The 24,221-nt window shown below is 35.3% G+C and overlaps 1 pseudogene; it reads right to left on the bottom strand.

Annotated features, from left to right (window-relative positions):
* Positions 1-23,473, bottom strand: part of LOC145296202 (scm-like with four MBT domains protein 1) — a 34,399-nt pseudogene extending 10,926 nt beyond the window's left edge.
* Positions 23,474-24,221: the final 748 nt, after the last annotated feature.

Below are 24,221 nucleotides of genomic sequence, written 5' to 3'. Positions count from 1 at the left end.
GGTTCGAATCGTGGTGTGAGATGTCTTTTTTTTTCGATTTTTTTAAATTTTAATATAGAAGCAGGGTTATTTAAGCCATTTTTCACGTAACGTTCGTTTTTCTATTTTTTTACTACGCGTATTATTAGGTTTTCATTAACCCCACCTCGACCGACTACACACACCCAAAAACACCCGAGTACCCACCGATTTAAAAAATTTTAATATCGAAACAGGCTTATTTAAGCCATTTTTCACGTGTTTTTTTTGTTTTTATTTTTCAGATTTTTGTAAAGCAGTTTTAACGTTCGTTTTTCTGTTTTCTTTTTTTGTTTTTTTCGATTTTTAAATTTAACATCGTTCGTTTGCCTTACATTAGTTTTTTCTGTGTTTTATTCTTATGCTTTGATTACCCCCCCCCACCGCCCGGGTACCCCCGCGTTCGTTTTTCTGTTTTCTTTTTTGTTTTTTTTACTTCGCTTATTCTTAGGTTTTCAATTACACCCCCCAACCCCCGCCGACCACACACACCTCCAAACACTCGGACAACGCCGGGTACCCCCCCGCTAGTAAACAATAAAAGGTAATAAGACAATACAACACTCCAGATTAGAATAATCCGTTATAAAGAACTTAAAATATCACAAAAAAAAATTAATACTATTAAATGCATATAATTATAAAAAAAATAGAAACGAACGGATAAAGGGAGATATATCGTGCAGAAAAAATCTTTAGATTATATTTTGTTCATTATTTTTTAGAATTTTATTCTTCTTGGTTAAAAGAGTGCAACGGGAGATTAATGGACGAGCCTACAGGTCATATGTTCTAGTAGTATATCGTTATTCATAGAGAGTGGATCTGTATAAAAATATACAAAATAAACTGTCCCTAACCCGGCGTTCTAAGCACTTGCCTATCATCTGGCTGTTATATATGAGCATAAAATATTTTGTTAGTTTTGTAGAGATTTTGTAGAGCCAATGATCAAAACATATCTTTGGATTTGCAGCTTTAATGACTGTAAAAATGTAACTCTTTTTCCACTGACTCCTTATATATATATATATATATATATATATATATATATATATATATATATATATATATATATATATATACTAGCATTGGTACCCGGCGTAAAGTTCTGTTTTGATACTAAGGATATTAACCATTTTCATCGTGGGTAACGTCGATATCCCCCCCCACAATACACAACAATTTCAAAATAAAAAAAAAAACAGATAAAAACATGTAAAAGTATTCGCCCAAAAAAAGAAGTACGTGATACCTTTTCCACCAGATGAGATTCTAACAATAGTAAAAATCATTTATTTATGGCCGTCCGAAATGGCTACCCTTAAACATATGCGAAGGGAATGCGGTATTATATCGGAACACACTTACACATTTCCTTTACCCTATCTCCTCCCTCTTTGCCTTTGATGGCAATTCAACAGTCGACCGATGTAAAAGATTCCTAAGGAAACATCCTTATCTCGAGAAAGTTCTTCCGCCGGCAATGGGCAGCCGTAAAAAAAAAAAATGAAATAAAGATATTAAGCGTTCTTGAAAAAAAGAAAGTATATTTTTTTCCTGTATTTTCATCTTACAATTTACGTTTTCAGTAAACATATTGTACGTATTTTCTATGAATAAATGTATATATGTGTAATATTTCTGTGCCCCCCCTAAAAAAACTTGACTGAACAAAAATTCTTAAAAAAACCTGTACTTACACCTAAGAATTTACGGTTAAAATCGTAAAACTTTGATCCTTTCTTGAAGGAAAAAAACACAATCGTTTTGTTGATAAATATTTTGCAAAAAAAACAGACCCCCCCCCAAAAAAAATATATGAAATAAAATATATAAAAATATTTTCAGTCCTTTATAGATAGGTTTTTGTTGTTTTTTCATTATTTAAATTTGTAGTTTTTCCGGATTGTTTGTTTTTAAAGTGTCTGTTATAACGCTCGTCTTAAACCAATGATTGCCGGTCTCTCCGAATCCATGCTTGACGGGAATTCCCGAGAATGTGAGTCAAATTATGCAATGGTATCGACTATTTAAAAATAAAGCTAAACATCTTTCTGTCTACACGAAATTATTTTTCCGAGCTAGAAACGTCTTCCGATTACCAAATTAATTTATTTGGGAAGAATTTGTTTTTTTTTAACTTTCGAAGTTCGGAACATAAAACAACTAATCTACTCGTTTCATAAAAAAATCGATGTCGGAAGTAATAATTTCAAATAAATTGAATTAAATATATTATCAATATAAGTGTTATTTAGAGGTGATGAAATAACATCTTCAATAGAACAATTAAAACAACTCATTCGCTAAAACATTAAACTAACATACAGCTATTTAGTACACTCGATTTTCCTTAATATAATAAACAAATAAGGTGAACACTAAATCGTATATTTTTTAAAGAATCATACTATATATAGAAATAAATGAAATACTAAACTAACGGACATTTTGTATATATTAATCAAATTGTGAACAAGCAAACACTCAAACAAACAGACAGGAATACGAATTTATATATATATATTTATATATATATATATATATTTATACACATATATATATTTATATACATATATATTTGTACATATATATATATTTATATATATATAATTGTACATATATATATATATATATATATACAGTGATGATCATATTTATTGGCACGGTAAAATAAAAGTTAAATTTTGTCTAATAAATTCTAAAAAAGGGATTAAATTAAAGAAAATAACAAAGTATATTATGTATTTTTAACTGGCCTTTCCGATGCAGCAATCGGATTTTAGAAAAAATACAAAATTATACAGCTTAATTAGCCCTAAAAAAACAAGTAATTACGCCGTTCGACAAAATGCAACCGATAACAGTTTGCAAACACGAATATACGGAAGCCCAAAATCTCAGTTAATCAAAACGCTGTTTCAAAATGAAGTCATGATAATAAAAGGAGGTAGGAGTGTCAGATTTTTCCCCCAGACGTGCATCTATACATTCCTATGTTGAACGTTTGTATCAATTTTGATCATTTCTTTAGTTTAATTATTTTTTATGATCCTGTTTTTAAATTAATCTTTTTTAATTATTGTTCGAGATTATATAAAAATTATGTCACGCCGAAAGTTTCACATTCTTGCGAGCAAGGAAATTATAAATATCTTCCATATAAAAATTATGTGAAATCTGTAATTTAAAAAAAAGTAGACATATTTTTTTTTGCTATTATAATTTTTTTTTGTGTGAAAATATTAAATAAACAATGCTTAATTCAATCGTAATATCGGTAGTTCAAGAAATTCATTGTCCTTCGGGGTGCATCGAATTCATTAATACGGACTTTAGGCCTTTTCTCGTAATGTTCCTGTAAAAATTATTTTTGGTTTTTAGTGCTACAAATTAAGATGCTTTATTTAAAATGAAATTATGTCGTCTTTTCTAGGGTAATAATTTTATCGCCCCACCCTGTACTATTATTATTATTATTATTATTATTATTATTATTATTATTGTTATTATTATTATTGTTATTATTATTATTATTATTATTATTATTATTATTATTATTTTTGTTATTATAATCATTATTATTAGTGCGGTTTTAAACAGAGACAAATAAGAATAGGAACTGCTTATTTATATATGCGCATATATTTAATAGTATGACAAAATACATTTATGCCAATTAAGTTACACAGAGGCATCTATGCTACCTCTCCGTCCATGGTACACCAGCTTGCCAATTCTCCCCGAAGACTTTGCGTATCTTATTAGTATGTATTTATTTTCATAGTACTGCCACTAAACTTCTATATATATTGAGCACTGTTGCAGTCAATACTAAAATCTATACTCAACATAGTATATTATATAATAATATTATATATGTATATAGATAAAATAATAGTTACGTACATGTGTGTGGGTGTGTTTAACTGTACGATAATGGGTGTGTGTGTAGTGTGTGTACATGTATGAATACATTAGAGAAACCTTTTAGGTTCTCCAAAGTAAATTGGCGGTCTCTGATGGAATTTATGTTGTAATTTTGTCTCATATTTAATGCATTATTTTTTATTTAAAAAAATGTTAAGTGCAGACAATCGCGAGCAATTTTCAAAGAAGCGCTAACAACAAGGTTTAATTGAAAGTTGACGTTTTGATGTCAATCAAAAGCAATATAGGTTGGTTTGCTCGATCAGAAAATGCCTCAGTGCACAGACGTAGATGGTCATTAGTACGCAATAGAAAATGTACCGGATATATATATATATATATATATATATATATATATATATATATATATATATATATATATGTATATATATATATATATATATATCTGTGTGTGTGTGCGTGTGTGTGTGCGCGCATCTGTATTTTCATTAGTATGTGCCTATACATATTGATATATATATATGTGTGTGTGTGTCTGTCTGTGTATATGTGTATATATATATATATATACATATATATATATATATGATTGCATGTATGCATGTATTACCTGTATGTCTGCACTCGTGATTTAATGTTTACAAAATATCTTTTATGTAGAATTCGTCATAACAACTCTCTTTCACTATTTCACTTTCCATCCCTCTCGAATATTTTCTTCACATTTATGTAACCAGCGATCTACTTAGAAACATTTCGTTTTCGAAACACAAAGTCACCATAAATATAACACACTTATTCACCCAATAACAGTATAAAGCAATTGCATCGAAGTTAGAAAACTTTAAACGTGTAAATGATTACATCTAACATAGAATTGTGCGTGTGTGTGTGTGTTTGTGTGTTCCTCTATGCGTATATTTTCTCTTTTCATAGCTGTGTGTACTCTAGTCAATTTTAAAAGCTTTTAAATATACTCCACAGAAATGCCCAACTCAGTGTTTTGTCAGGAGTAATTGAATATTGCATTACTGTGAATATTGATATTGGTAAACGCTTACACATTTTCTAAACCCATTCCACTGTTTCCGAATTTTTTAGATGAGAATTGATTATTCGTATTATTTGGATTCTTCAGTCTACTGTTCTCATCTTGAGTGTTATTTTCACAACGTTCCGGTCGATGTAACCTCCGAACCTATTTATTCTATTAAATCAGAAGTCGACACGGAATTTTTTGAGGGTTCTTTCTTTTTAAACCACAGTGATAGCGTTTTCTCGTTCTGCAAGCTATGACTGTGTATAAATCCAAAGTAATTTGTCGTTGTATTTTTAGTATCGCCCCAGCAAGCTCAAGAAAAGTGCAACTTAAAACAAATTGTTTCCAACTACTTTATCCATTACGCCAAAGGTCCATGCAGATTTTCGAGTAAGTCATAACTACCCCCAAGTTTTACAAGATACACCCCAAACACGACCGAAAAATTGTAAAAATAACATTAAAAATAACAACAGTAGTCCGAAAAACCTAATTAATACTATTTCATTAAATTATGTCTGAAACATTCTTGACATCCCATATGTGGCGGGGCTGGTAAAATTAGAATACTACTACTACTACTACTACTACTACTACTACTACTACTACTACTACTACTACTGCTACTGATGATAATAATAATAATAATAATAATAATAATAATAATAATAATAATAATGAACATTTCTTCAGTATTATTCTGGTTAATTAGTCGATGCTTTTTATCATGTAAAACACATGTAGCTGTAACATTAGATTGCTATTATTACGGAACAAAAGTCGCTTACTAAATGGGAGTGTGATTGACAATATGAAAAGTTAAGATTTAATTTTTAGCTGACGGAAGTCGACAACATCGCTTGACTTTCGGCAATGAGAGTATTTTGCCACTTCAAGCAAAGTGGGCGCGTAAAAATTAGCCGTTTTCGATGGGATGGCAGTCGCGAACAATAGCTCTGTGTGTAACCTGACAAACTATCTAGCCTTCTGCCTAACGTTGTGTCCACATTTTCACTGTTTCTCTTTCTTTGACGCAGCAGTACACACGTTAAACTCTTCATATCCCGCTCGCCCCGTTTTCTTTTTGAATGACTCATGTTGTCTGCATTAATAAACCTTTCCATGAACTAAGACCGGCGCCCGGGTGATTTTGTCTGCAAACCTCATGAATCTTGATTCACGTCTACAATAGGTAAATAATAAGTTTATACACGCTTCAGCCAACGAAAATGTACTACTACTACTACTACTACTACTACTACTACTACTACTAATAATAATAATAATAATAATAATAATAATAATAACAATAATAATAATGATTATAGTAGTAGTAGTATTTGGAGACCTACATGACTTAATCGGTGATCAAAAGGTACCATTCAAAAGTGTAGTATAGTGCAAGTGAAAATTTGTAATAATAATAATAATAATAATAATAATAATAATAATAATAATAATAATAATAATAAAAAGAGACGAAACGCTAAACCATATAGTAAGTGAATGCAGCAAACTGGCCCATAAGGAATACAAAAACAGGCATGATCAAGTGGGGAGGGCGGTACACTGGGAATTGTGCAAACGAATGCATTTTGAGCGTACAGACAAATGGTACAAGCATAAATCCGCAACAGCAATCGAAAACGAGAACCACAAAATCCCATTGGACATGGACATACAGACGGACAAATCCATCCAAGCAAGAAGAGCAGATGTCGTTGCAGTTAACGAGAAATAAAAATCCTGTCAAATCGTAGACTTTCGCTTAGTAAATGGACTATAACATTTGTCCTTTTTTAACGAAGGAGAAAAGTATAGTAATATCTAATTAATATACTAGTTGAAACTAGTAAGTCATTTATAGATTAAACCAAACAAATGAGTGCTGTTATACACTATAAAATCGATGAATTAATTTATTCTATTTATAATACATATCTCGAATATATACATTGAAGATATTGCAAAAGCTGCTGCCAAGAAAGTTGACTCTTTCTCCCATACTAGAAGCATACTCAAACGTTCCGTCTGTTTGACTATGTATGAAGTATTTGTGCTACATCTGAGCTGGTGGAACTACCAATAGTTTCTCGTTTTATGGCAGAGTCTAAAAAGGTATACAACGTAATATGTTCCGTACTATCAAGCTTTAATTTCTGTCTTATCACCGCAATGTTGTATCTCTGTGCGTGTTTACCAAGTATTTTATTGGAATGTGCTTTAATGAACATATAACATTTATGCCTCATGACGTAAATACCCTTGACTAACCCAACAAGCAAGAAAAATCATCCCTTCCTCTTAGAGATTCAGAAAGTCTTCTATACTGATAGTTTATTCCCTAAAACGACTACACTTTGGAATAATGTGAATAGACATTAGGCCTCCTTCCCCTTGCATAGTGTTCCCAAAGATATGGTTCCAGATAGTTTTATTTAGGGCGAATAAGAGCAAAAGGGATTTTCTTTTATGCAATATCTGCGCATTATTATCATTACTAAGATTCGTAGAAACATTTTTTCTGGGAATCGATTGATTGTTGGTATTTTTTCAGTGGAACTTGTTTTATAATCTTACCTATTCAGCCAATCAAAAATACATACGACATTATCCAACCCACAATACAATTTATTTAAAAAATATTTCCAATCTTCTAAACCCATGTTAACTTACTGATGACAATGTACAGTCAGAAAGGTATTTAAAATGTCCTGAAACTGATTATTTTCCGAATAATGTATGAACATGTGTTAAAATGGCTCCATGCTAAATAATACTAGCCTCATAGTTTAAACTATGGACCGCAGTTTTAGATGGCTAGTTCTATTATTAGCACTAAGCGTAGCAGTTACTTTTATTGGTAGTGAGAGTATCATCTTCATTAATCTATAACACATCTGATATTCCAAGGACACGCCCTGTCAAAATTGCCCCCTTAGGATAGTAGTAGTAGTAGTAGTAGTAGTAGTAGTAGTATTTGGAGACCTACATGACTTAACCGATAATCAAAAGTATGGTATAGTGCAAGTGTTTACAATAAATTGAGACTTCATGAAAATTTATAATAATAATAATAATAATAATAATAATAATAATAATAATAATAATAATAATAATAATAATGATAATATTGATAATAATAATAATAATAATAATAATAATAATAATAATAATAATAATAATAATAATCCTGCCAAATCGTAGATTTTGCTGTCCCAGCTGACCACAGGGTGAGTATGAAAGAAAAGGAGAAACGAAGCAAATACACAGAGCTAGCCAGAGAGTTAAAAAGGATTTGGATGACGAAGAAAGTCAAAATGGTACCGATAATAGTAGGAGCACTAGGAACAATTCTGAAAAACTTCGAAAATAAAATGTCAGAAATTGAAATCAGAGGAATAACTGCAAACGTACAACGACTAACGATAATGAAAACGACTGAAATATTAAGGAAAACCCTTGAATGCGGAGAATAATACAAGGCAATATAACGACTAAGCGTTACAGGGAATGAAGAACACCGACGCTGCATATCTACAAGTTTTACACCCCCATCATGCATCTCCCCCATTGTTTCATATCCGTTCCCCCCAATGAAAAAGTGATACCAAAGGCCGAGAAGGGTCAAGAAGGACTGAAAGACCTCGGAGAGAGCGCTAACCAGACCTCGGCTGGACAAGCGCAAAGAGAACTGGGACCTTGAGGAGGCTGAGTGCCACTCAAATCCCAGTATAAACCAATGGCCACTACCAGCGAGAAATCAATGGTAAGTGGCTGTTGCGATGATGCAAATTCATTTGCAAATGCTATCGAAAGAGGTGAAGAGAGCTGTACGTCTGCGGAGACTTGTTGTCACTCAGCTTCCAGCGAACACCACAGGTTTCCAATCAGATTGTTTGTTGACTTGTGTGAAAGCTCCATGTGAGCCAATAATAATAATAATAATAATAATAATAACAACAACAACAATTATCATTGGCTCACATGGGGCTTAGTGCTATGTGTGAAGTCAGCGACAATCCTATTCGGATTTAACCGGATTCCTCCGAAATATGAAATTCACAAGCGGTCCCCAGTCATATGTATATCCCCGTTAGGGGAGGTGACGACGTTAGTTTTTTGCAACTTTTTGCAGGGAGGTGTCAACATTCTCCTACATACAGCACCTGGAAGTGCTAAATTGGTACCCCATTTTAGCAATGACCAGACTCAACGTTGCTTAACTTCGGTGATCTGATGGGAACCGGTATGTCAACGTGATTATGCCGTATATGAGTGCTATATGCTAAATTGATTGTTGAATATGGCTAAACGTGTACTTACTTTTACATTAAATACAAATCGTATGAATCTTAATCAGTCTATACATAGAACAGATAACATAATAATTAGTTTGCTGCACCTTACCATAGATAAGATGCATAAAAAATCTTAGCCATATTTGCCTGGTAGTTTCTAAGAAAACAGCTAGAGCAAAAATTATTATCAGTATGGTGGTGACGTATTTGCATTAATCGTTATTAATCTCTATACTATACATAGAAAGGATAATACATTACTTAGTTCGCTGCACCTTATCATAATAAAGCTCCATACAAAACATCGATCGAGTCAGTAGTTTCTTGGAAACTGTGAAGCAGACAAACAGATAAACTTAGAGTAGCATAATATAGATTACTTCATCCTAAACTGGAAGTTATTTAAGCATTTTTTGCAGGAGAATTATTTAAGATTATTTTCAAGTTTAATGTTAATAAATTCTTGTTTAGCCACCCACTTAACATTTTACGAATCGTTTATTATCCTTCCATGCTGTTAACTATTATCAACTGGCGATCTCATTAACAATAAAGCTTGAGTGGAGTTAAGCATTTATAATGGTAATACATTAGTAAAAACAATGCTAATTAACAGCCTTTCAAAATTGTAGACAAATCTTCTGTAAAAATTCTGACATTTTAGTACGTATTAGCTGTTGTAAACGTTGTAGTGTACACGACTAAGGTCTGCGGCTATAACTGCAACATCGTTTAAAAGGAAACGCTATAATGTTCTGGATATATTTTCTCTGTGTAAGCAGGGTTCACAACCGGCTTTGAGACCTAATATATGACATCCTCTTCTCCTTAAACAGAAAAGATGTTGTGAGTCTATCTTTTGCTCTATCGTTATTTTCATGGCAGGTTCTCGACTGAACTTGAAAACTTTCGCAACAAACACTCGTCCAGGTACAATTTGTCAACAATTTCCCTTACTCTCTATCTGTGCCTAAATCCATACGCAATACTGACGAACAAAGCTTCTTACATAGAATTGCCCTCTCGTGGAACTCTGTACCACGAGCCTGCCTTTCATGGTCGTCCTAAAATTCAATGTAAACAAGCTATTTTTTAGCCGACTCCTTAATTAATCAAATTCTACTCAATTTCAACTAGTACCGATCAATTTCTATTATAAGGCACAATCACGATGACACACCGGTTCTCGGCAGATCACCGAAGATACGTAACGCTGAGCCTGGCCAATGCCAGATGGGTGACCATTTGGGAAGCTGAGGCGCTGTATGTACTACGAAGTAAAATATCAGGTTGAGAAACTTATCCTTATCTCCTGGGTAGATGAGATTCTCTTAAGCCGTGGTTAGCACCCCATGTAGTGATGGAGTCACGATAAAAATACCCTTGATAGTCCTGGCGAAGCATCAAGTATTCAGTTACCGACAAGATTTGAATTACGCTACAAACTCGTTCAATGTCGGCTACAGCTGCGCTGGACTGGACTGGACCGATCACTACACTGGTGTCTCACTGACTTCCTTACACTCATGAACCCTTATCCTTGATTGGCATTCAAATTTTGAGAAGTGTTGACTCGTTGGTAAAAACGAAAAAGAACACTGCACTTTGCAGTATTAATGATTATGGTATAACATTAGTGAACTTGTAAAGAACATGCTTACGTTCAGCTTGTAGATCAACACAAAAGCCATGTTTATTGTATGCATGCATGTAACGCAAGTAAAAACAAACCTAGAATCGTTTCATGTCGAAAAACGTATCTGGAAAGCACTCAGTTCTCGTTGGATCGAAACAATCGATTGAACGACATGCAAGTATGATGTGCCTATGTATGCAGAATTATTCTAACGCGCATGCGAAAGGTAGAAGAAAAAGCATTTATTTCAGAAATATCGACTAACATCAAAACCTTTATTTCTTTTATCTACCTCATCTTGCTGTCTTGTAGCTCGATTAAGATTTCTGACAAAGAAGCTTCTTTGCGTGATATTGGTCACTATATTTTTGATACATATGTTCCTATGCAACGAAAATAGTAGCAAAATATGCCCGTGTATTTTCTTATGCATACTCATTCATGTTGACTGCTTGTATTGTTTTCTGACTGATTACTGGGCGTTTTTGGTCACACACGCATGCGCACAGACAAATAATATTTATTATTCATTTGTGCTTAAATGTATGTATGTATGTCTGCCTAAAACGTTTGACAAAGGGGACGGATTTCCACGAGATGGTTATCGTTTTAAAGCTCCACCTTTCGGAGGACAAATATCGAAACTTTAGCTAAAAACATAAATTCCGTCATCATCAACTGGGCACTTTTCTTCAGGAAGTGGTAGCTCTTTTCGATTGACTAGCCTTAATTTAAATCTTCGCCACTTCTGGTTTGGCGATGGACGCAACGGCAAAGGCCTAACGTTTTTCACATTCTTTTCCTCCTCTCCGGTACGGATTCAAGCCTGCCTGCCTATTACCACTACTGGGCACCCATGCTATTATAATATAATACACAAATACCCAATCCCCCATATATATATATATATAGTAGCCCAGAAAGTGTAGTGGAGAGGAAGAACATTCGTTTATTGTTTAAATTACCTGTCGCATTGTTTTAATTACATATAGTGTTATAAAAGAAGTGCTCTCCATTGACGTTTATGCATTTCTGGGCGCGTTTAACAAGGATTCTTCTCTGGTGATTCTCCTGATAGCGTTGGCAATGTTCTCCTTTTGTTGGTTTAGATTGTGTGGGTTATTGGCATAAAGTTTTTTTGTTTTATAGTCCCTTAAAGATAAAAAATCACATGATGAAAAGTTTCTTCCGTAAGAATGTCATGGACTTATGTCAGTAATCTGTTAGATGTGTGACATGTAGCGCCATCTTGTTGGAAAAAGAATTGAATATTTTCTTGCGGTGTCATTTGGTCGTAAAAGAAAGATTATAGATATTGGGCTACTTTAAAGTGCGCCACCAAGATCTACAGGAGGTATATACAATCGTTGTTAAACGTGCCCAGAAATGGGCATTATATATATATATATATATATATATATATATATATATATATATATATATATATATATGTAGTAGCATTTCAGCGCGGCGTTGCCCGGGTGATTGAAAGTGTATGTTGAGCAAAAAAAAGTGGTAGTAGGAAGGTAGGCTCGAACCCATACCGCGAAGGAGGAAAAGAACGGGAAAAACGTGACGTCTTTACTGTTACGACCACCGCGAAACCGGAAATAACGTAGGTTTAAATTAAGGCTAGACAATCGAAAAGAGGGTATGATTTTCGAAAATATCGGCGAAAAAATCGACCACCCTTGTTGGAAAGTCCTCAGTGTAAAGTGAATAAATTAATGTTTTTAGAACATTTTTCGCTATTTGTCGTCTGAAGGGTCCAGCTTCAAAACGATCGTGATCTTGTGAAAATCCGCCGCCGCTGTCAAAAGTTTTAGGCAGACATGCAAACATACATACATACATACATACATACTTACATTTATATATTGGTAGCTCAAATTTTCGATCCAAACCGATTAAAAAGCTTGCCCTATTTCTGAATACCCTTTATGTAAATTTTCAAATTGTTAGACCGGAAAATGTCTGAGTAATTTGGTAGAGACCGCAGAGGTCATTTTTTTTTATTTGACCTCTATTATGACCCCTTAACATATATTGTTTTGGGCTGAAATCAAGTTATTAAGTTAGATCCATGTCCAAGGAACCTATATCTAAAATTTCGATTGTTTATACCCAAAGATATCGGAGGAGTTATGTAGAGTTTTCAAAGGTCAAATTATTGAACTTTAATCCCTTAACAGCCCAATTCCTGGCCAAAAACGAATGACAAAGATTTTCCCAAATCTCAGTACCCTGTATATCTAATTTCGAGTCTGTAGACTGAAAATTGACAGAGTAATATATTTTAGGGAAATGTACACAAACACACAGAGAGACACGTTCACTTTTATATATACATATATACTAGCATTTCAGCCCGGCGTTGCCCGGGTGTTTAGAGGTATATGTTGAGCAAAAAAAAAAAAAAAAGCGGTGAATTTTTAAAAATTTTACCCCTATCATGACCTTAACACTTATTGTTTTGGGCTCACATCAAGTTATTAAGTTAGATCCATGTCCAAGCAACCTATATCTAAAATTTCAAGTGCTTAGACCAAGAATTGGCGGAGGAGTTTGGTAGAGTTCTCAAAAGTAAAATCGTTGAACTTTGACCCCTTAACAGCCAAATTTCTGGCCGAAAATGGATTACAAGTTATTGAGTAGGAAAATATACAAAAACAAATACATACACAGACACACACAGAGACCCGTTCACTTTTATATATATATATATATATATATATATATATATATATATACACCACTTCCGTTATATACATTTAAATATGATATAATGCTAGTTATGTCTAGACCTTGAATATCTATGTTATGTGTAAACTTTGAGTGTCCTCACAATGTTCTATGCACAACACATATCGGGTATCTATTACAGAGGTGACATTATTACGGACATATGAGAGCATAGTTGTTTCATGTTCGAATGAAAACAAGTAATTTCATCATATTTTTCACCTGTTCATGTTGACAAACTCTAAAAGAGGACGATATAATCTCCAATATTTAAAGCCCGTCGTATCTGCCTGGCATTCACGACCTCTGCTTTAAGACATGTCAACAGCGATATTTATGTAGCTGGAAAATATGAGGTCAATGACTCAAAAGAGAATAGCTAGAATTTAAGAACCATGATAGGAAAGGTTGGTCGTCACCGAACATAGTAAAGCAAAACTTGCAGAATAAAATGATCGTATTCACAGTTTTATACAGTTCGCTATATCTTAATTTTGAGCTACCTGAAATTACTGCCACCGAATCTTATTACAAGTGTACTTAGTTAAACTTCCTGAGACACAGTTTAATCAGATGCTGATCTGTGTATAGTTAAGAGAGATAAGCAGGACGCCACACATCTAGTTGCTACATATATTATATGTTTCACATGAGGCATGCCCAGTCGCAGCATATGTTGTCGAAAACGATATTGCAGAGATTCGCAGAACAGCCTCAAATAGTTATGCACCGTACTAAGAATGATTACATGTTTGTGAGGCAAGGCACTCATTGAAGCCAACTTAATGATAAATCCAGGATTAAACAGTTACTTAAAAAAAATACCGGATGGACATAGAATTCTGATGAATCTGTTAGCAACTAATGAACCGCCTGTCGCCCTTTGATATTCATGTTATAGCTAATATATGTAACATAATAATGCAATTCTAGTTTAGCTTAATATGTAGCGGTCGTTTACTACTATAATATATCTGAACATACATCCTGACTAGTATCGTACTCTTTTTATGAATATATTTTAGGTGATAATTTATTTGAGTATATGTTCTAGCTGCTCCCTTAGATCATTTGCAAATATTTTGTTTCTTTGCTTTTATGTATTATAAATACTTTACATATTTATTTCAACTCTGAGTTCTATTTTATACTTTAAATATATTTTGCATGTTTTATAATCCTAGACTCAACCACGTAACAACATTTCATTTAAAATCTGGTATATCTTGATATATTAAGGAATACATCATGATAATGCCCTAAACTCGATGGGCAAAACTCCGACAATAAATATAATGTATTATATTTGGAAGATTACAAAACTGGGTTTGAGATATTCTCTTCTTTTTTATATGCCATTTCTTTACGGAAGAAGTGTTAATATTTTTCCACTATTATATCCTCATGATCACGGAAAGTGTTTGGCGGAAGCAATTATCTCTGGTTCCATCTGGTTTTCTCAATGCAAATCATCCACAGGAAAAACTCCTTTAGCTACTAAGTAGTTACTTCTATGGTTGGGGAGTTTGTATCCCTAGGTCTCTCTACTTTTCTGTATTTTATTGGCCGATTTATGTCTTCGGTGAGCCGGTTTTGGTTCGCTTTCCCCGCTTTCTAGACATCCGTAACCTCTGGTGTTCATCATCATCAGAGTTATTCCTTTTTTTTTTAAGATTTGCATGTATTTGTATTTAACTTCTGATTAGGTTGGTAGTGAATGGGTTTTGAGGGTCACTTGGTTTTTCTTTTTTCTTAACTGAAGTATTTTGTTCTTCTCCAGGTGACCATTTTCAGACTCGTACTAGCCCATTATGGTTGAAATGCACTTACTGCGGTCTTGCCGAAGCACATCCACAAAACTTACTCCTTACAGCATAAATCGAGTTACTGCTGTAGAATTCAGCTTTGAGTACCCTAAATCTAATTTGAGCCCCCACCCCTTGGTCCCTAAATCCAGTTAATGTTATTTAATGAGCTACTCTTTTATATGACAACTTCGGAGTCACTCGCGTTGTCTCACAGTTGACAAGGCCTCCGATAATGTTGTTGGACTTGATCTGACCACATCCGCATTGATAAAGGGGTTAATTAACGCATCTATAGGGAATTCAGCTAATTGCACTTGCTCAATTTAACCATTCCTTATCTTTGGGTCTATCAAGTCTGTTCATCCTACTTGCTAAGCCCACCAGTACCTCTCCTCGATCTTGTTTATTAGAGTCTGAGCATCATAGGTAGCATTTGAGAACTCGCCGTACTGAGCTGCTACTTGATCGAGCAGATCCTTACTGCTGCAGTTCGAATTATCATCGAGATAGTCGATCATTACCGATACTAGGCCGTCTGTAAAGTCGTATGCCAGGTTTACTAGTTCTGGGTCTGTAAGCTAGTAGATCCGCTTTTTCTTTTTTTTAGAGCTCCTAGACATGGCGTAGAGTCATACGGTTTTCCAGTAAAAATTAGGATCTTCGAGCCACTTGTGAGGGCTCTGCTTTATTGGGCTTGGTTAGAGATAGCCATTTAGTCCAAATATATATATTATTTTCGTTGTAGTCGACCTTTAAACAAAAAGCTCTATCCACAAAATAATATTTACAAATTTTTAAAACCAATAAATTTGCAACGTAACAAAGAAGATCAGAGGAAATAATCATCTACCTTAGTTTTCTGCAATTTTATGACGTCTTCTGTAGATGCTGGATTAATATGGATGTTTTTAAGTTGGATTTCTTGCATTGTTATGGTTCCGTGGATTTTGATTCGTCTAGTGGTCGTTTTCTAGAGTTGTTTAAGTCAAGTGCTTGGCCGGTGTTGTGTTTTCAGTTGATTTATCTTCATCTAGTGGTTGATGTCTTGGGTTGTTGTGTCCATGGAATTGTTTTGTCTTAGGGTGTCTCCTGGTTTGCAAATGTTACAATGTTCGTGATCGTGCATGGTTAGGGCCGCTGTGTTTTTTTATTACTCAAGGTGTATTCTGGTTTTACGGAATCAATATGCCACCCGATCATTTACACGGGGAGAGTTACTTGGTTGAGACTCGTCCTGGGAACGGCAACCAGCTCCCCGGCTGTTAGACACGATCAAACGCTATCAAACGATAGGCACATCCCTTATATCAAGGTGTCGATATGGCGTCGACGGTAATCAGTTGGCAGGTCTGATCCTCAAGGCGTTATTGCAGGCAGACATAAGGGACCTCTGCTGAAAAGAATGATATTGTTGCAGCTAGAACGCTTGTATAAATAGCAAACAAGTCATCTATATATATATAAAAGCGAAAATGTGTGTGATTGTGTGTGTCTGCATTTTTTCTGTATGACCGGCAAAGGTTTATTTCCGGCTGCTTCTCGGCTTGCTCGCTCATTTTTATAACTTTTTATATGCTACCGAGATCATAATATCTTACACTTACGAAACGACGTCGTAAATTTCGTTTATTTCGGCCACTTTTATCTTACAACAAATTTTTTTCTGCTCCTGCTTCTGTTCCTGCTTCTGCTCCTGCTATAGCATGATATCAGACCTAGAAAACCACCTTCATTTTTAAACGCTTATTTTTGACTCTTTTTAAAGTCCGTAGCTTCATGACGTAATCCTATGTCGTCAGACTATAACCTTCAAGGCTTCGGGCTCCGGTCTACCTTTCTCCAAAAACATTTTTTTGCTGTTTTTTTTTGTTTTTGTTCGTTTTTAAAAGTATAAACAGGGTTAGTACTTTTACTTTCCATCTAACTCCTCGCCAACTGAAACAGGGTTATTTATGCCGCGTTCGCTGTGGGTTTTCCTTTTCTCTTTCACATTTTTAAAAGAAGTTTTAACATCGTGAGTTTTGCATCACGTTCGTTAACGGTGAATGCTCCGACGAACTGCAAGCATTTGTACCTCATCGACGTAAATACCCCCGACAAACCCGACACGCAGCAAAATCTCACCCCTTCAGATCCCTAGATGTAAGAGAGCCTTCTACTCCAGTAGTTTCTTCCCCAGAACCGCTAGACTTTGGACTTCCTGCTTCATCAACTGTACTGACATGCTGAAGTTCAAGTATAACGGTAACCGACATCTTGCTGCCCAACTCCTCACATAGTACCCCTGTAGCTTATGTCCCTGATAGTAGCTCCCTACATCAAAGTGGCAATGTGACTTGTTTGGGGTGAAAATGTAATTAAAAAAATCACGTTCGTTTTTTTTCCATCACGTTCTAATTTTCATTTTTAGTTTTTGTTTTTCCGAATTTAAAAATTTTTTTAACATCGTTCGTTCAGGAATATTAATTAGCTTATCTTTTGTTTTGATTTAACACACGTCAAACAAACACACCCACCCACTCACCTCTAAACACCCGGGCAACGCCGGGTACCCCAGCTAGTTTTATATACAAATATAATTCTTTTATTTAACACTGGAAGAGCATAATGAGTTAACATCTTTTTGTGGCGGAGGCCGCAAACTACTATGCGTCTGTCACGCACAAAATCTAAGCTTGGACTATTTCAGTGATACAATTATAGTCTCCTCTCTTTCTTCATTGAAAAAGAGAAAGAGGGCGAAAAAGGAACGCACGAGGGAGAGAGAGACATTCATGCATAGTATTTAAATGTTGTTCTGTTTTTACAGGCCTCGATGACGAGTTCTTTTAGGGTTTGACTTTTCGAATCTGGGGTCTCACATCGTTAAGATTTAGTTGAATGTTATAAGCAACTGTCTATCTTTGGCTCGAATCATACCTGATTGACAACAGGTATTGAATTCGTCATGTATTTTTCTTCAATTATAACGAATTTCTTTCTTGCTTCTGTAGTGGAGTCGGGAAAGGTGAAAGTAGGAAAACACGACAACTGGTGAGAATACGAAGAACATTTATATCCAGAACAGGGTTAGTGATACAGGAAGATTAGTAAGTCCGTGGGGAGTCGTCTATGTACGACATCCGGATAGCTCTCATTGAACGGTCTATACTTGCTGCTTATATGGCTAATGGATAAGTCCATCTTAGTGATTATAAGGGTATGTATGTCCCCACAAGATCTTCCCACGAGCACAGTCAGTTACATGTTAGGCATAAAGATTATTAATGTAGAAACCCCTAGCTCCCCCAGAAGAGAGCTGCTCCATTGTACTACATAAGTACAAATAAGAGTAAATATTGATGTATGAGGAAATAGATTTGAGAATATTAAGCTACTTCTGTAGTAGCCGTTGTTACAAACACACACACCGACTCGTGATTATTATAAAGAAAATTTGCCACTTTTCTAGAAAACACAACTTTCATAATCTTCCCGAAATCCTATCGACTTCATCTGCACTAAATTGTTTTTTTTTCCTCAGAAAAAGATCATCACGCTACACACCTTTGTCGTGTAGACAGGTAGTTGCGTTTGTACAATATACAGAAAGGTGAAACAAGGTTGAATATAAGCTGGCAATTGGACACAGTAATTGGAATATCGATATATTGATCACAATGGACACGAATTATTTCTATGTCGTGAAGAAGCAATAGACATATTGATGAGGTGACAAACGTGAGGCTCTTGTAAACACGCACAACTCATCAAATCAACACAACCACATGCATGCACATACACATATGCACTGACCTCAGAACTCAAAGCATTTACATACACCAACAACCTCCTTCGCATATATATATATATATATATATATATATATATATATATATATATATATATATATATATAAAGAGAGGGTGGAACGATAAAGTTGTCGTCATAAACAAAACAATACGACATCTTTATTTAAAAACTTTATTGCAAAATACATTCATCTAGCTTGATTATGTAGTAAGGGTGATATCTATTTAATGTAGCCGTATTCAACCTCAATCATCGTCTCGATACTAGTACGGAGCTCGGGTTTGCTTTGGTCTTGTGGGAGGTCATGTTTGTAATGTTCTCTACGTATGAAGTAGTCCAGTAGGTTCAGGTCAGGGGAGAAGGGGGCACAATGAGATGAAGGTACACGATCGTAGCACTTTTCTGAAGCCAAGTTTTTTTCGATTTTGATACCAGACAAAATTTCGGATTTTCTGATTTCCAATACCGATTCCGATTAATTGTACAACCCTAATACGTAAATACATGCATACATACATACATACATACATGATGACTGCAACGTCTTGTCAGACGAGTGCCACTCCCTCAGACACTTAAAGTCCATGAGCCCAAAAATTACTTCCATCACCACAGAACCATTTTAATAGACAAATGCATGAGGGCGTATCTATACACAGATGATGTTACAGCGTCTTAGCTTTGTACGACAGTTAAGTTTCTCTCTCTGTTCGAAATGTTGAGATCCGGCAGCAAGCAAGAGCAAGATAGCCAGCAACAAGTTAAACTACAGACCAGCTTAATGCGGGTACTGGTCTCCCGCTTTATGTCTTTTTTTAATCAGAGATTTGCTTCTCCTAGAAAGGTTGCCTTCACCACGGCTTACGGGAGCCCTCTCCACCCCAACACACACATACATACACACAAACACACACGGTGCTAGCTGGCCGCTGACCCAAAAAAAGGGTTCATACTTACATACATACACACACACACACACACATATATATATATATATATATATATATATATATATATATATATACGCATACATACACACATACATAAGACTTATATAATAATTTATTTACTGGACTCATCTAAACAAAGGAAAAACCAGGGAATTACGCCTACTTTGAATTGTTACCTTGTGCCGTGGATTATTCAAAAATACGGATTGGATCACTTTACCTTACTGTTACCAAAGACTTTCACTTCGGAATTTAACATACAATTTGGATATGAAATTCAATATCCTTTTCATTTTGAACCAATATATAATTTCCCTTACTCTATGATTTAAAAACTTTAAACACTTTTAATTATGATTTTCTATGTTTATTGTATTTAGCAAATTAGATATTTGCTAACATTTTCTCCTCTGAGGAGATGGGTAAACATCGAAAACCTATAGGTTATGGGAATTTACTTATTTAAATGTATTCTTTGTCTTGCGTATAATAAAAATTCTAGATTTGAAATTTAACCATTTCATGTCATAAAATTGAAATTACTAAATTTTGATATATATATATATATATATATATATATATATATATATATATATTACACACACAGACACACACACAGATATGTATATATGTCTTTATATTTGTCAATTACAGTACTTAAACATTTAGTATTTTTTTCATCCTATCTACAGTCTAGCAAGAGATTGATGACCACTATTAATTTAACTAAAGTATTTTTAGCATTTAAATCATATTTTGAAATATATATTTTTTTAATCAATTTACGGTTTGGCGATTTAGAGTGGGGCTAAATATATTTTACATAGACTAAACTTATTTTTTTATTTTGTTGTCTTGTTTTTCTTTTTGTTTAGATTCTACAACCATGTTGACAGATTTCTCAGCAAAAACTTTTTTCAGAGAGAGTAGTTTGAGAAAGTTTCTCGAATCACGGCCAAAGTTTAGCCACTTGACGAATATCTTAATTGTCCACCCACTTTTTCAACATTCCACATACACCAGTAGGAGAACTGTTGCCAGACTTGCTAGGGAAGTGACCATTGCCTGGAAGCAAGTGCAATTAACATTTTTCGATATTTCCGATTGACCCAGCAATAAAAATCTTGAGACCCACACGAAGAAAGGTATTCAACAAATATAAATTAACAGCTTTTGACTGACAACAAGATGAACGTGGGTGGACAGATTGAGAGGTCAAAAAAGAAAAGAATATGGAGGCGATTTTGTTTGTTTTGAGGAAGGAAGGTCATCGTTCTGTCCAGCAAAATGGAGGGTATAGACATACGTGAGTAGAAACTCACTTGGCGTAGTGTTTGTAGAAAACTATCTTCACCCTCTCGATGTGGTGACATAGTTTAATGGCAGGGCCCAGCTTCACATCTAGATAATCTCGCATTGTCGGAGAGTCAGCAGAAGCAAGACCTGACCATCAACCTTCTCTTGACGGAACAACCGGCCAAATTGGGCACAATCAGTTTTGCGGATTAAGTTGACAACGTCGGTCACCGTCCAGTGAAGGGGATTGGATTCAATATCTACATAAAGTTCTTATTCTTCTTTATTTTTCGGAGAACTGTCATCCTCTTCCTCCTCTTCTTCCTCCTCTTCATCTTACTCCTCCTCCTCTTCTTCTTCATCTTCCTCCTCCTCCTCCTATGGCTCCTCCTCTTCTTCCTCTTTGATGACTGGACTAATTGTATGTGATACAGGGACAGCAGTTTGGACAGGAGTTTGACTCTCACTCTCCGATGGTCGGGGAGGCGATGACAGAGGAGGAAAAATCATTATCTTTTTATGAGTTTTTCTTTCAAAGCTATACCGCGAAAGTTTTCCTCTTCGCGTGTGGATTTCTGAACGTGGGGCTACTGGGAGAGGAAGTTTCCGTTTCGAAGGTGCTTTTGGTTCAGCAGGTTTCTTCACCTCAATCTTAGATACACTGCTCTCACTAACAGGGGGAGACGATGATGACGACTTCCTGGCCGGAGCTTCGGGCACTACTTCCTCTTTTGGGGTGGTGCTGCCGGCATAGATGTCATCATCAAACGATGATCGAGTTTTTTGGTTTATCAATTACCCTTTTCTTCGTTTCCGTCGCTTGCCCGGGGTTTTGGTTACTGTAGCCGCTTGAGGACGGCCGATTTTCTTTCTCTTCTTCCCAGAGTAATAGGTATATTTCGTCTTTGTATGATGTGAGCAGTTCTCTGGGTGGTCATCATCGATGCAGTGACGACTGATCAAATTAGGGCAACACTCCAGTTTGATACAAATCTGTCGATAAAACTCATCTAGTTGCTTGATATTACGGCATAGCTCAATCACGACACGATAGCTTTTCCCCTTATACTTGGCTTTAAGCACTTGCTGATGCATATTTGGGTTGGTCTCTCCATCCATTCTCGTAAAACCCTGCACGATTTATAAGCTACACTTATCAACATAGTCAGCACCTCACTTATCACCAGTTTAATCGGTCCGGACCCAATAAATTTAGGGGTCTCAGCTATACGGCTCTTGGCAAGGTAAGGACCCGAAAAGCATCGGTAAATTTTTGGACACCACGTATGCTCTTCCATGTAAACTATTTTAATTTTATTATATGTGCTCTGAATTTGAATTGGCTCCGGTTGTACAATAGCTAGTCGTCTGTGTGGTCGCCTGAGAGAAGTTCTACGAGGAGGTTTCAATTGGTATCCATTACTTTCAGACCAACCAACCGGGAAAAGATTGTGAGACTCGATATCCTCAATTAAACTCGACTTCATTTTGGAACTATTATCCAAATGTATCCACATAAGCCGATCAATAATTTTGGTGATGGTCGCAGCACAGATCTGATTGCCATTTTCGAGGTTCACAGTCTCAAGTTTATAACCACGTTGGAATTTGTGAGAGGGGACATCCATGCAGAGAAGTCCGAAATAATTCCTCGGAGCAGCTTTCGATTTACAATGATGGAGATATTCAGACCTGGGGAAATCACGATTCCAACCTGGTGGTGGTATGAGTCTTATTGCCTTCGAGCTGCACCACTTGACGGGGAAAATGCCCGGTCAATCAATATGACAGCCAAACTGAACATTTGATCGTTCCCTTTCTGATCTTAAACCATCAATCTCCACGATGACGTATTAATCGTCAATAATCTCGATCACGGTCGCGGGGCAAATCTCGTTTCAGGTCAGGGGGTTAATGGCTTCAAGTTTCACATTTTCCTTGAAATTATGTTTACGGATATCTATCTGGTCCTTAAATATACCAATAGGAATGGGCATGACTTCATTTTCCCTTAAAGATTCCTGAAGTATTTCTTCCCATTCTTCTTTTGAATATTGGTCCTCAAAGTCTTTACGCGGAGCATAGGTATAACCATTCTCTTTGGCTCAGTCAATCGGATGAAATAGATTATTAAGATAGAACAGCCGAAAGTGGTGACTGTTATGATCAAGACATTCGTGTCTGAGATAGACTCGACCACCAACATTCTCAACGACCTTTACAATCATAGTCGGCTAATAATTTACTTGTGTGAACCTTGTTTGTATTACAACCAACAAATATTCGCTATGTCTATCTACCCTACTAATTATAATGACAACAAAATGTAATACGTTAAAACCTGCCTGAAACCCCGAAAGAACAACTGAATCGCCTCCTCTTTTGAGGGCCCCTTTTACATTTATAAAATGACTTATAAGTAAGATCGACAACGTGCACTCAGTCCGTTTTATAATCTCATTATATATCTTAGCTAGCAAAATTAATTTTAAACTCCTCAATCCCCTCTCATCGTTTTGATGTGGCAGAATATCTCTTACTCTGTAAAAAAGACTATGCCAAACATACCCTTAAGCTCTGAGAACTTAGTCCAGAATTTGAAAACCTAGCTTACTCGAGCTTTGGATAACCATGAAAACAGAGAGGTTGTTATGAAGTTTCTTCTACCTCGATACTGGACTGTATCCTACTAAACTGCGACTCTAATGGTATTTCGTTGGATATAAGTTCCCAAGTCAATGTATT

This window comes from Euprymna scolopes, chromosome 16, assembly GCF_053919585.1.
Source record: "Euprymna scolopes isolate OS-2025 chromosome 16, ASM5391958v1, whole genome shotgun sequence".
NCBI lineage: Eukaryota > Metazoa > Mollusca > Cephalopoda > Sepiida > Sepiolidae > Euprymna > Euprymna scolopes.
Note: the sequence above shows the minus strand (reverse complement) of the source record. Positions and strands in the feature narration are given on the sequence as shown.